The sequence below is a fragment of the Plecotus auritus genome, assembly GCF_963455305.1.
Source record: "Plecotus auritus genome assembly, chromosome: 1".
NCBI lineage: Eukaryota > Metazoa > Chordata > Mammalia > Chiroptera > Vespertilionidae > Plecotus > Plecotus auritus.
In genome coordinates this window covers 45,911,108-45,923,754 of record NC_137770.1, presented here as the reverse complement: position 1 = coordinate 45,923,754, position 12,647 = coordinate 45,911,108, and the positions used below count along the sequence as shown (strand labels likewise).

Sequence of the window (12,647 nt, the reverse complement as noted above, 5' to 3'; positions counted from 1 at the left end):
AGGATGCTCTGCCCTCCCTCCCGCGCCTCGAGCGGCGCCACGTGGCGGCCAGGCCCGCCCAGCCCGGCCCGGCCCGACCCGCTCCTCCTTCCCGACCCTGACTCACGCGCTGCGGCTGCCCGGCCTGGCCCTGCTCCCACCTCGCCGACTCCAGCCCGGCTTTGCTCCCCGGCTGGGATCCCTATGGGAACTGGTCCCCGCCCCCGGCTGGCCTGGGCGGGGCCGCCGGGCCTGGCTTCCCTGCTGGACCCGTCGTGGGCCTTGCAGCGGAGAAGGGCCCTGGTGGGTGGCCCCCGGGCCCCTGAAGGAGCTGTCCCCACAGTGGGCCTGGGGCCCTGCACTTACGTCCCTCTGCGGGAGAGAAGGCCTGCAAGACTGCAGACTCCGGCAGGAGGGGGAAAAGCAGCTGGAGCAGAGGCTGCTGGAAGACGCCTGCGCCAGGAGTCCTCCCTACCCCACTCCCACCCCCACCCCCTACCCCTCCTCATGCATCAAGGGCATAGCGGTTACCACCCCGAGTAACAACTGATTACTCCCCAGTGTTTTCTGCTGAACTGTGAACGCCTTGAGGGAAGCTTCTGTGCCTGTCCTGATCAGTGGCGTAGCATCCAGTCAGTGAATGAATGAATGAATGAATGAATGAATGAATGAAGAGAAACAGGGAGAGAAAGGCAAAGATGAAGAAGGAGGTGTGGCCGAAGTTGGTTAAAGTCAGCACTTCACTCCATTGGCTTGGAGGGGGAGGGTGCTCCTTGGCTCTTGACTTCCTCCACAGCCAGGCTTCTGATGTGGGAGATGGAGGTTACAGAGCCTGCCTCCTTTTAGGTTCCTTGTTCCCAACTGGCTCCTCCTTGCTCGGGGTTGAGTACAGAGGAGGGAAGTAGTAAACCTGGGGAAGTCGTGAAATAATTTGCCACTGGGCACACTGCCTCAATACTTGATCATTATCCTATTTCATCTGCCCAGCACTGAGGTGGTTGTTTGCCCTGGAGGTAACACCTGAGGAGAGAGGATTAACATACTGTCTACAAAACAGAGACCCGTCCCCTGCCAAGCAGCATGCCACTAAATGGAAGTCAGGACAGGGGTCAGGTAGGAGCAGGAGCCGGGAGGGGAGGGATTGGTGGCTGCCTTGACAACGCCCGTAGCAGATGGTCCAGGGGTGGACTGGAGTTCATCTGTGAACCTCCCAGGAATTGTTTGCGAACGGCAGCCGCTGATGTGTTTTCTGTCTCTACAGTTTTGCCTCCTCCTGAATGTCATGTCAATGGAGTTATACATTATGTAGCCTTTTGAGCGAGGCTTCTTTCACTTAACATAAATAATTTGAGATTCACCCATTTTGTTCCATTTATCAGTTTATTCCTGTTTATTAATGAGTAGTATTCCATTGTGTGGGTGTACCATCGCTTGTTCATCCATCCCCACTTGAAGAACATTTCAATGGTTTCCAGTTTTGGTGATTATCAGCCAAGCCACTGTAAACACTCATGCATGGTCTTTTGTGGGAACATATGTTTTCATTTCTCTTGGGAAAATAATACTTCGGAGTACTGCTGGGTCATATGATAAGTATATGTTATTGAAGTAACTGCCAAAATGTTTTCCAAAGAGACTGTACCATTTTACATTCCTGCCAGCTTCATTCCAGTGACTCTGCGTCTTTGCCAGCACGTAGTATGCCAGATCTCTTTATTTCAAACATTTTAACATGTGGGCAACGGTCTGTTGTGGCTTTAATTTGGAATTCTCTAATGACTAATGTTGAACAGTTTTTCATATGCTTATTTGTCATCTGGATGTTTTCTCACTGGTCTATCTAAAAGTCCTAGGAAGTTGTAGTAAATTCCTTGGGATTTTCTATGTGGACAATCATGTCATCTGCAAATAGGGGCCATTTTGGTTCTTCCTAACTGGTGTGCCTTTTCTCTCTTTTTCTTGCCTTATTGCATGTGGCAGGTCCTCCAGTGTGAACTCAAACTGGAGTAGTGAGAGCAGATATCCTTATACCGATCTTAGGAGGAAAGCATTCAGTCTTGCACCACTAGGTATGATGCTGGATTTCTTTGTAGATGCTGTGGCAGACAGCCTAAGGTGGCCCTTAGTGACCCCTGCTTCTTGGTATTCATGCTCTTGTGTGCTCCTCTTCCTTTCAGTATAGACTTGACCTAGTGACTAGCTTCTGAGGAACGGAATATGTCAAAAGTAATGTAACATCACTTCGGAGGTTAGGTTACGAAGAGACTATGGTTTCCACCTTGGGTGCTCCCTTGGGCTCTCATTTACTTGCTCTGAGGGAATACAGATGCCATGTTGCGAGCTGCCTTATGGCAAGGAAGCGAGGAAGCCAACAGCCAAGAAGAACTTAGGCTAATATTCTGTGAGGAAATGAGTCCTACCAACAACCCTGAGTGAACTTGGAAGCAGATCTCCTCCCTGCCCCAAACCACATTCCAATGAGATTTCAGATAGACTTTGCCCTGCTGACAAACTAAGTTCAGTCTCATGCGAGGCCTTGAGCCAGAGGCACCTCCAGAAACGGTGGGAGAATAAATGTTTGATATTTATGCTTTGGGGGTATTTGTTATGCAGCAAATAGAACTAATCCAGAGGCCCTTTATTAGATTGGGAAACTTCTCTTTAATTCCAGTTTGCTGAGAGGTGTTTTTTAAATAATGAACTGATGTTGAGTTTTGTCAAATGCGTTTCTACATCCATTGAGATGATTGTATGATTTTTCTTCTTTATATTATACTAGAGGCCTGGTGCACGAATTTGTGCACTGGTGGGGTCTGGCTGGCCTGCCCATATTGGGGCCGATCAGGCCAGGCTGGCTACAGGGAGGGGCCACTGGTGGTTGGCTGGCCAATTGGGGGCGGGGCCAGCCGGCCAACTGCCCGCCGCCCCTCCCCCCCGGCTGGCCCCTTCCCCTGGTCCAACTCCTGGTTGAACTCCCACTTGAGGGGACAATTTGCATATTAGCCTTTTATTATATAGGACTAGAGGCCCGGTGCACGAAATATGTGCACGCAGGGTTGGGGGGGGCCCTCAGCCCAGCCTGCACCCTCTCCAATATGGGACCCCTTGGGGGATGTCCAACTGCTGGTTTAGGCCCGATCCCCAGCAGTTGGACATCCTTCTCACAATCCTGGACCGCTGGCTTTTAATCACTAACCGGCCTGCCTGCCTGGTTGCCCCTAACTATCCCCCGCTGCCAGCCAGGTTGCCCCCAACTGCCCCCCTCTGCTGGCCTAATTGGCCCTAACTGCCCCCCCCCCCCCGTGCCAGCCTGGTCGCCCCTCATGGCCCCCCTGCTGGCTTGGTCACCCCACACAGCCTGCTGCTCAGTCATTTGGTTGTCCCTCACTAACCCCTCCCCTCACCCCCCCCGCTGGCCTGGCCGCCCATGCAGCCTGCTTGTTCAGTCATTTGGTCGTTCCTCTCTAACCCTCCTGCCGGCCTGGTCGTAGGCAGCCCTCTTGTGAGGGCATGAGGGTTAATTTGCATATTACCTTTTTATTATATAGGAGGAGGATTTTCCTTAGTCTGTTGATATAGTGAATTATATTGATTGATTTATATGTATATATTTTAAAATATGTTTTTATTGCTTTCAGAGAGAGGAAGGAAGATAGAGAGAGGGATAGAAACATCAATGATGAGAGAGAATCATTGACTGGCTGTATTCTGCACACCGCCTCCTGGGGATCAAGCCTGCAACCCAGGCATATGCCCTAATGAGGAATCGAACCATGACCTCCTGGTTCATGGGTCGACACTCAACCACTGAGCTACACTGGATGGACTGTATTGATTGATTTTTTTAAACTTTTTTGTTCAAGTTATTACAAATATCCCCTTTTTTTCCACCTGTTGACTCCCTCCCCACTCCTGCCATGATCTCACTAATATATTTTTTGATTTTTTGTTTGCTTGTTTGATAAAGGTTTATTTAATTAACAAATTTTTTTTCATAAATATTTGCAGTAGTATTTATTGATTTTTAAATGTTGAACTAACCTTTCATTCTGGGATAAAACCAACTTGGTTATGATATTCTATTATTTTGATACATTGCTGGAGTTGATTAGTAATACTTTATTGAGGATTTTTGCATTAATGCAACTAAGATATATTGACCCATAGTTTTCTTGTAATGTCTTTGTCTAGTTTTGGTATCAGAGTAATGCTGATCTCATAAAGTAAGTTAGAAAGTGTTTTCCTCTCTAATATTTTCTGGAGACATTTATATTAAACTGGTATTATTTATTCCTTAAATTTTGGTAGAATTTGCTAGTAAAGCAATCTGAGCCTGGAGTTTTCATTGTTGAAATATTTTAAATTACAAAGTCTGTTTCTTTAATAAAATATAGAACGATTCAGTATATGTGGTTCTTCTTAATTTTTTTCTTTTTCCTTTTTTTTAAATATTTTATTGATTTCTTACAGAGAGGAAGGGAGAGGGATAGAGAATCAGAAACATCAATGAGAGAGAAACATCGATCAGCTGCCCCCCGCAATCCCCCCACTGGGGATGTGCCTGCAACCAAGGTACATGCCCCTGACCGGAATCGAACCTGGGACCCTTCAGTTCACAGGCTGACGCTCTATCCACTGAGCCAAACCGGTTTCGGCTATGTGGTTCTTTTTTTTTTTTTCTGAGCCAACATTTTTATTTTTATTTAATAAATCTTTATTCAGATTATTACAATTGTTTCTCCTTTTTCCCCCCATAGCTCCCCTCCACCTGGTTTCCACCCCACCTTCTGCCCTTACCTCCCCCCCACTGTCCTCATCCATAGGTGTATGATTTTTGTCCATTCTCTTCCTGAACCCCCCCATACCCCTTTCCCCCTGAGAATTATCAGTCCACTCCCTTTCTATGCCCCTGATTCTATTATATTCACCAGATTATTCTGTTCCTCAGGTTTTTAATTCACTTGATTTTTAGGTTCACTTGTTGATAGATATGTATTTGTTGTTCATAATTTTTATCTTTACTTTTTTCTTCTTCCTCTTCTTTAAGAATACCTTTCAGCATTTCCTATAATACTGGTTTGGTGGTGATGAACTCCTTTAGCTTTTTCTTATCTCTGAAGCTCTTTATCTGCCCTTCCATTCTGAATGATAGCTTTGCTGGGCAGAGTAATCTTGGTTGTAGGTTCTTGCTATTCATCACTTTGAAAATTTCTTGCCTCTCCCGTCTGGCCTGCATAGTTTCTGTTGAGAAATCAGCTGACAATCGTATGGGTGCTCCCTTGTAGGTAATTAACTGTTTTTCTCTTGCTGCTTTTAATATTCTCTCTTTGTCTTTTGCTCTTGGCATTTTAATTATGATGTGTCTTGGTGTGGTCCTCTTTGGATTCCTTTTGTTTGGGGTTCTGTGCGCTTCCTGGACTTGTAAGTCTATTTCTTTCACCAGGTGGGGGAAGTTTTTGGTCATTATTTCTTCCAATAGGTTTTCAGTATCTTGCTCTCTCTCTTCTTCTGGCACCCCCATAATTCTGATGTTGGTACGCTTGAAGTTGTCCCATAGGCTTCTTACACTATCTACAACTTTTTGCTTTTTCGGTTGAGTGTTTTTTGCTTCTTTGTATTTCAATTCTTTGACTTGATTCTTGTGTTCCTCTAGTCTGTTGTTGGGTCTCTGTATAATATTTTTTATTTCAGTCAGTGTATGTTTAATTTCTAGTTGGTCCTTTTTCATATCTTTGAGGGTCTCGTTATATTTATCGGCCTTTTCTAGGATATTCTTGAAAAGCCTTATAACGGTGGTTTTGAATTCTATATCCAGTCGTTTGTTTTCCTCCATTTCTTTCATTTGTGATCTGTTTCTTTGACGCCGCATTTTCATTGCTTCCCTGAGTTGGTAGGGTAGATTTGTGTGCTAGGTTTCCTATATGGCCCAGTGGGTCGGCCTCCCCAGTTAACCTGAAGTGGACACTCTTGGTGCACCCCTTTGTGGACTGTGTGTACAGCCTTGTTGTAGTTAAGTCTTGATTGTTGTTGGTATCACTGGGAGGAATTGACCTCCAGGCCAGTTGGCTGTAAGGATCAGCTGTGTCTACGCTGGGAGAAGTTCGGTGCTGGAGACAGTCTTATAGGATTAGACTTGACAAATTGCAATAGCCTCTGTGCTCAGCTTGGATGGGGTGGAGTCTGAGGGCGGAGCAGACAGCCTTGGCTTCCAGTCAGCCTTGCCCTTGTGCGCACGCACCTCCAGACCTCTGCCTTCCCTGGCTCCCGAGTCTCCGCCCGAGTCCAGATTCCCCCCACAAGAGCGTGGGTCCCCAGGGGCTCTCCTGGAACTGGGGTTCAGTGCAGTCAGAACTGGGGTTCAGTGCAGTCAGGAGCTTCCGACTCCCTTCTGCTAGGGAAAGCCTGTGGTAACCTCCGCAGCTTTTGTGCACACTGGCGCGCGCACTTCCAGATGCCTGCCCGCCGGGGCTCCCCCGGGTCTCCCTCGGGTCTGCGAGTCTCCGGGTGCCTTTCTCTCTACCTGACAGTCCAGACTCCCCCTGTATGAGCCTGGGTCCGCGGGGTTTCGCCCAGGACTGGGGTTCAGTGCAGTCAGAACTGGGGTTCAGTGTGGTCGGGGGCTTCCTTCCCCCTTCCGCCAGAGAAAGTCAGCCAGGCTCTCAGCCGCCCTTCCTCTCTGCGTGCACAAAGACCCTTTGCCGTACCTCCAATTCTCTGTGAGCTTTTCTCTTTCCTTCTAGTTGTAGAATTTCCACTCAGCCAGCTTTCCTGTGGTTCTGGATGGTGTCCATTCTGTCTTTTAGTTGTAGTTTTGAAATTGTTGTGCGAGGCAGCAGTTTAGGTGCTTACCTATGCCGCCATCTTGGTTTCTCCTATGTGGTTCTTCTTGAATGAGCTTTGATAGTTTGTGTCTTTCAAGGAATTTGCCTATTTTATCTAGATATTTGAATTTATGAGCACAAAGTTGTTTATATATAACAATTATACATTATTATCTTTTTAATGTTATTCACATGTAATAATATTACATTATTATCCTCTTAATGTCTATAGTAGTGTTTCCTATGTCATTCTTGATATTAGCAATTTTTTCCCTCCTTTTTCCTGATTAGTTTGACTAAGACTTATCAATTTTACTGACCTTTTAAAGAAACAGCTTTTGATTTGATTGATTTCATCTATGTTTTTTTCTGTTTTTCAATTTTGTTGATTTCATCTCTTTAATATTTTTTTCCTTCTGCTTGCTTTGTTTTTACCTGCTTTTTCTATTTTTTTTAAGATGGAAGCTTATGCCATTAATTTTAGACCTTTCTTCTTTTCTAATATAAGCCTTTAATGCCACAAAATTTCCTCTAAGCACTACTGTAAATGAATCCCCAAAATATTGATGTTGCATTTTCATTTTCATTCACCTCAAACAGTTTTATTATTTTTTAATTTATTGATTTCAGAGACAGAGAGAAAAACACTGATTTGTGATTCCATTTATTTATGCATTCATTGGTTGATTTCTTGTATGTGCTCTGACCGGGGATCAAACCCCCAACCTTGGCATACTGAGACAATGCTCTAATTAACTGAGCTACCCTACCCAGCCAGGGCCAAAACATTTTCTCATTTCCCTTGAGACTTCCTATTTGACCTGTAGGTTATTTTGAAGTGTGTTGTTTAATTTCCAAATATTTGGGGATTTTCCAGACATTTTTTTGTTACCGATTTCTAGTTTAATTCCATTGTTTCCAGAGCAATTCCTTTGTATGATTTAAATTCTTTGAAATTTGTTGAGGTTTGCTTCATAACCCAGAATATGGTATATGTTGGGGAATGTTTCTTTTTGACAATTAAAAAAATATATTTTAAGATGAGGTAGGAAAGTCACTGTGAACTTTTCCAGAGTTACCTTGTCTAAGGTTCACGCCAGGCCAAAGGGAGTCTGGAAAATTAACTTTATGGTTCAGTACCCAGGATCCTGGGACCGTGCCAAGCCCAGTGGTAGTTAAAGGAGGGAGCGAGTGCACCACTTATTTACGCCTCAGTAGGCAGTGAACCAGAAAGCTGGCGTGTCTTGCAGCTGCACCAGTTGTTATGTTTGGAGGAAGTTGGATTAAACTATAAGAGAACAACTTTGAAAGGGAGACAAACAGTTGATGTCACCATTTAGCGCCAAACAGAGAGGATACTATGGCCGCTATACTGTCAGTCTCAGCAGTCCTTTTAGTTGGCAGGACTGAAACGGGTTTTGAAATCAAAGAATTATAACTCCTGTGCAGTAGAGTTCTTGGGAAGCTGAAGAATGTGGGCTTCTTTTCTCAAGCAAATGTAGAAGAACGGTGAAACATTATTTTCCACTTACAGTGATTTTTTTTTATTTTATTTTATTTTATTTTATTTTATTTTATTTTATTGCAGCTCTCCATAATCAGACAGAGTACTTCAGTGTCCCGGGATAACACAGACAGTACTGTGATATTTTAACCTTTTAAGAAAGCAATAATCATTCAGTGGACTAACACATGCTCGGAGAAAGAGCCTGGGATTGGGAATCAGAGACCAGGATTTCTGCCTTCTCACTGGTGTTTGATCTTGTGCAAGATAATGACTATTGCCCACACAACAGCCACCACAATAACTATTTAATTGGTGCTTATTCATGGCAGGCATTATGCTAAGAATATTGTATACTTGAGCCTCACCACAGCCCTAGGAGAGGAGTCAATGTTACGCGGAGGTTTCAGAGGAGGAGCGGGAGTTTGGGATGGGTGAGCAAGGACACAAAGCGGGGGACTGGATGCAGGCAGTCTGACTCCAGAAGCTTTGCTCCTAACCGTTTAGCTAATACTACCAAACATATCATGAGGAAAATAAGACATTTTTTGGGAGGGAGGGGTAACTAGCAGCCTGACTCTGTACCCAGTTAATCAGTATCCCTAATGCACATTCCTGTTCGCCTATAGTCTACCAGGGGTGGGCAAACTTTTGGACTTGAGGGCCACAATGGGTTCTTAAACTGGACCGGAGGGCCGGAACAAAAGCATGGATGGAGTGTTTGTGTGAACTAATATAAATTCAAAGTAAAGGAGTGGAGGGGAGAGCAAGAGAACCCTCCGCTCTTTCGGCTCCGCGGGCCGGATAGAACAGCCGAACGGGCCGGATCCGGCCCGTGGGCCGTAGTTTGCCCACGGCTGGTCTAGTCACTGCCCCTTCCTTCATTATCTGGTCTTGCAAGACCTATTTACCTAAATACTCACATTTTACAGAGGCCATAAACCATGAACAATACACAACCCCTGGAGGGGGTTATCAGCGCTGGTGCCAGGCCAGGCCTTTATGTGTGGTCTCATGGCCCCCATCCCAACACACGGGGCTTTTTGCAAAGCCTGCGAAAGGTCCCGAAGTCTGATCCTTATTTAGGGGACAAAGAAACCAAAGGGTAGAAAGAGAACGCTTCCTCCATATTGGTTTGCTCAGAATTTGGAAACAGGCCCCCCTGAGTCTCGGTACTAGCACATCTGGAAATAAATGGGTTTTCCTGTATCTCCGGGTACTCCTGTGTATTTTTCGGTCACCTGGTAAATTCTGTAACACACAGAGGGGTGGTTGTCAGGGTGTCTGAGTTAATTAATGCACAGGACATTGGGAGCTGGCCTCAAATACTTACAATGCTCAATGGAGGACCCTCCTGCTCTTTAAGCTGCCAGGAGGATGAACCTTGTCATCATGCTTCCTTCTCACAGGAGCTCAGCAACGTCATCTGTGTGCAGCCCCGACACTAGAGCACAGTCCCCATGAGGCTGGAGAACGCGGGCGCCTCATTTGAGTGTGAACCCAGCAGCCAGGCTTGAAGTCCCTCTCCCTCCACCCCCCAATTACGTTTCCTGTAAGGAAAAGAAAGTTGAGTCACTGTGATTTTAAAATGACACTATAAAGCTGCTCCAGGAAATACTTGAATTTACTTTCCCTGTTTAAAGAGGATTTGGAAAGGAAATCGTTTCTAGGGCACATACAGAAAATAGTTAATAACTACCATTTAGGGGCACTTATGTTTTGGGCTCATTAACCACATTCTCTCTAATTGTTATAACAATCGTACATGGTCGGATTTACTTCCTGGTTGGGATGATGAAGTGCCCCGTTTTATAAAAGAAGCTGAGGCTGTGAGAGGTTGGTCAATAGAGACAAGGCCACCCAGCCGTCCAGGGCTGAAGGCAGGCTTCAGACCCAGCTCCACCATGCCCCAGCCCACCCGCCAGTGGCGGATGGAGTTATGACAACGAAGAACACCTTGAGAAAGGTCCTCCGTCTTCAGATGCGCAAGGGAGCTGATGAGAGCTGACAACCTGATACACAGCAACCTAGAGGAGCCAGGTGTCAGCCAAGGTCCTCCTGACCAGGCACTGCCACACGTTACAAAACCAGGCATGTAAATACCGCCCCCGCCCCCCAACACCACTTATCTGGAGACAGTAAAGCCTGGTGAATCAAGGTAAATATTGGAAAATGAATTTAAATAAAATAAGAACCTATCCTCTTGACTTTATATGTGGGCCCAGACAACATAAAATGTTCTCATCCCTCATTAACATAACTTTAGTTATTTTGTTATATGGCAGCCATCCTTTTTAAGCACCTCTTCGAAACACTTTCCTTTCTCAACCTTCCTTTAACAACCTCAACACTACTTTGCATTTTCAGATTTTAAAACCACCACCTAATACTTTCACCAATGAACCCAAATGCCATGACTGCTCAGCAGTGTAACACTGGAGGGTTAATCGCCAGAGGGTGTGTGTCAATGGATATGATGATCCTTCTTTTGGAAGTAAGTCTCAGAACCTCGAGGTGTACATCTCCTTGCCACTTTGGACAGTTGTTTGGCAATCATACTCATAAGGCAATCTAAGTACATTCTGTGCTTTTATGATTTTTTAAAATGTGAATTCATGAGACAATAAATAGGAAAAAAATTAACTTTCTGAACTTCAGCTTAAAAGTGTGACACAGAGCTGTTTGGAGAGCAGACTTTTGCTGGGTGCTGACACATAGGAGACACCGTGCTGGGCACTGGAGATAAGACGTGACTTTCCCGAGATCCAACACCGTGTGTCCAGGCAGAGCCAGTGCGTTTCCTCCAGGAGGCAACTGGACGGGAGGATTTGGAGAGCTGGGGTTTCAATCGTACATTTTGCTTTTCAAAATATTTCACAAGAGTCTGTGGAAGAAAGAGGGCACAGCTGACAGTTGAGGAAACAGATACAAAAAATTTAAATGACTGTTCAGAGTAAAAATCCAGAGTCTCAATTCTGAGTTGTATTCTTTCCACTTGTGGTACCATACTGCAGCTTCAAATGAGCTCTGATTATGTGGCTAAAGAGTATAAACCCGCCTTAAGGAAACCTAATATCAAAATAGAAATATTTGTGCTCATGGCAAGGTGAGGAAGGAGAGGACAAGAAGTATAAATTACTTGCATTTAAAAAGTATTCTTCACTCTAATGAGATTTCTTTTCATACTGATTGTTTTAGAAATGCATCCATTTCTTAGCGTTAACACTCTAAATCCCCTCAACTCTTACTTCCTGTATAAAAACTTTGTGATGCGTGTTCATTGGTACCTGAATAACCCTTTGTACAAACAGTAACCTCTGGTACCCTCGATACATTTCCCCTGTCAACTACTGAACTTTTAGGCATCTATTGATCCAAAAGATCTAAATAGTTTCATAAGATCATCTTTACCCTGCATGCATGCCAAAGATTGAACAAAGATTATAGTTACACCCACATGCAGAAATCTTATCATTGTAAATAGTGTTCACAGGAATGGCTCAGTGTCAAATATTAGTAATGAGATATTACGGAGGCATCTAAAGCAAACCCATGTATAGGTCCTTGTGAAAAAAACATTTTAAACAACATTTCCCACAAACAATAAGAAATCCTTCATTTTAAGCATCAACATATTTATTTTTCTACAATATCATCTGACCTAATTTTCCTGGTAAGAGCATGAACTCTAGGGCTAGATTACCTAGGACAGTGGTCGGCAAACTCATTAGTCAACAGAGCCAAATATCAACAGTACAACGATTGAAATTTTTTTTGAGAGCCAAATATTTTAAACTTAAACTTCTTCTAACGCCACTTCTTCAAAATAGACTCGCCCAGACCATGGTATTTTGTGGAAGAGCCACACTCAAGGGGCCAAAGAGCCACATATGGCTCGCGAGCCGCAGTTTGCTGACCATGGACCTAGGATCAAATCCAGCTCTGCTCTGAATCACCTCGTGAACTAGAGCCAGTCACACAGCCTCCTTATGCTTCATTTGTGTCATCTGCAACATAGAAATTAATTACTGCCCTAGTTGGTTTGGCTCAGTGGATAGAGTGTTGGCCTGTGGACTGAGAGTCCCAGGTTCCATTCTGGTCAAGGGCACATGCCCGGGTTGCGGGCTCGATCCCCAGTAGGGGGCATGCAGGAGGCAGCTGATCGATGATTCTCTCATCATTGATGTTTCTATCTCTCTCCTCCCTTCCTCTTTGAAATCAATAAAAATATTTTTTAAAAAGTAGTAAAACATACATAATGGGCATGGCTGCTATACAATGGGACTCCTTAAAAACATTACAAAATAGCCCTGGCCGGTGTGTTCAATGGTTAGAGCACCACC

At 44.7% G+C, this 12,647-nt stretch overlaps 1 protein-coding gene across 2 annotated transcripts in view; it reads right to left on the bottom strand.

Annotated features, from left to right (window-relative positions):
* The window catches only part of CDKL1 (cyclin dependent kinase like 1), a 54,914-nt gene extending 54,704 nt beyond the window's left edge, over positions 1–210 (bottom strand). For both annotated transcript variants that reach the window (XR_013960456.1, XM_080665644.1), the window contains exon 1: positions 107–210. The gene's annotated coding sequence lies outside the window, so the exon portion shown is untranslated. The remainder of the gene's footprint in view (positions 1–106) is intronic.
* Between the last annotated feature and the right edge of the window lie 12,437 nt (positions 211–12,647).